This window comes from Gossypium arboreum, chromosome 9, assembly GCF_025698485.1.
Source record: "Gossypium arboreum isolate Shixiya-1 chromosome 9, ASM2569848v2, whole genome shotgun sequence".
NCBI classification, from domain to species: domain Eukaryota; kingdom Viridiplantae; phylum Streptophyta; class Magnoliopsida; order Malvales; family Malvaceae; genus Gossypium; species Gossypium arboreum.
Genome location: NC_069078.1, coordinates 25074777 through 25076337, shown reverse-complemented (window position 1 = coordinate 25076337; position 1561 = coordinate 25074777). Strand labels below are relative to the sequence as shown.

The window sequence follows — 1561 nt, the reverse complement described above, 5'->3', positions numbered from 1 at the left end:
GCTAAGCACGGGATAAAAATATGTATAAATTACGGTTTATCAAATACCCCCACACTTAAGCGTTTCTTTGTCCTCAAGAAAAATCATCAACTCACAATCAAAATAAATTCTTCTCAATTTATAATCCCTATCAATAATATCTCAACATAATCCATAAGTAATCATACATTGAAAATTCAACTAAAAGTACATCAAAGTTTCAAACATTCCAAGTTGAGCATTTTATCATGAAAACATAATTGTTCCCCCTCATCTAAGTAATCACCTTTGATCAAAATATCACAGAGTTTAACACCATCACTAAAGATTCACTCAAATCACTCGAGGTGTTTAAGGACATCAAATAAAGCACTCATTAGTCAATATGAAAAGTTATTACCATAGGCTTGCATGAAAATCAAATCTCCACCACTATATATTGAGATGATACATCAATCAAAAATGTCTTTAGAGGGTTGTAACGTGGCTTTGGTTAAGGGGTGCGGTCACAAGCTGAAGGAAAATGTTAGAATCGAGATTGAATTGAAGAAATCACCTAACTAGAAAAATAACTAATTATCAATTCAATACAAGTGAGCTTCTTCTCAGAATATGGAATTAACACTCAAGCTAAAAAAAAACAACGAATTACTACTAATATGTGTGTAAGGATTTTTTTTTCAAAATAAGTCAAATAACATAGAATTTTGTTGGGAAAAACTAAGCGGCTGAGTCGGTCTAGGTTGAGCATAGTTGTTACCGGTTCCATCCCTTTGGTTACTCCAGGAAAAATTCAGGTGGTTTCGCCATAATGGGTTATAGAAGTTGGATTGCAGTCCTTGCCTTCCTCGATTTTGGTTTTGGTTACCCATGTAATATACGGATTCGGGGTTCGATGGACATTCTTTGAACAAATGTCCTTCCCCACAATAAACACAGGCTATACTCTCAAATTGGTGAGGTGGTTGGGCTGCAAAACTAATAGACCCATTAGTGGTAAGATTCTTAAGCATTGAAGAGATTGAAGATACCTGAGATGCAAGTGAAGTGAGAACATCCACTTCATGTATTCTAGCGACTCATTTTCCTGACTCGGCTTGATTGGTTGGCCATTGATAATTGTTACTAGTGATCCTCTTGATGATTTTGTAAGCCTCATTATAAGACCTAGAAAGGAGAGCATTGTTAGTAGAAGCGTCCACTACCATCCTCGTGTGAGCGTTGAGACCATTATAAAATGTCTCAAGTTGGATGCAATATGGTGAGGGCATTTTCGTAATAGTTTTTTGTATCGTTCTCATGCCTCATACAAGGACTTATCATCCATTTGTTGGAAGGCAGTGATCTCGTTCCTCAACATAGCGTTCTTGCTTGGCGGGAAATACTTCATGAGGAATCTTTCGGCTAACTCTTGCCATGTAGAAATTGAGTTTGGTGGCAATGAATTCAACCAAGCTCGAGCTCTGTCCCTTAATAAGTACAGGAACAGCTTCAATCGTAATGCATCTTTAGGAACTCCAGCTAATTTGAAAGAGTCGCTCACCTCTATAAATTTAGGTGAAGATGAGGATCTTCAATAGGC

The 1561-nt window shown here is 36.9% G+C and overlaps 1 non-coding gene across 1 annotated transcript; it reads left to right on the top strand.

Annotated features, from left to right (window-relative positions):
- The first annotated feature begins 1234 nt into the window (after window positions 1-1234).
- LOC128281215 (small nucleolar RNA R71) lies at window positions 1235-1339 on the top strand. Its single transcript, XR_008271428.1, has one exon. It is a non-coding gene; the product is annotated as a small nucleolar RNA R71 (small nucleolar RNA).
- The last annotated feature ends 222 nt before the right edge of the window (window positions 1340-1561 follow it).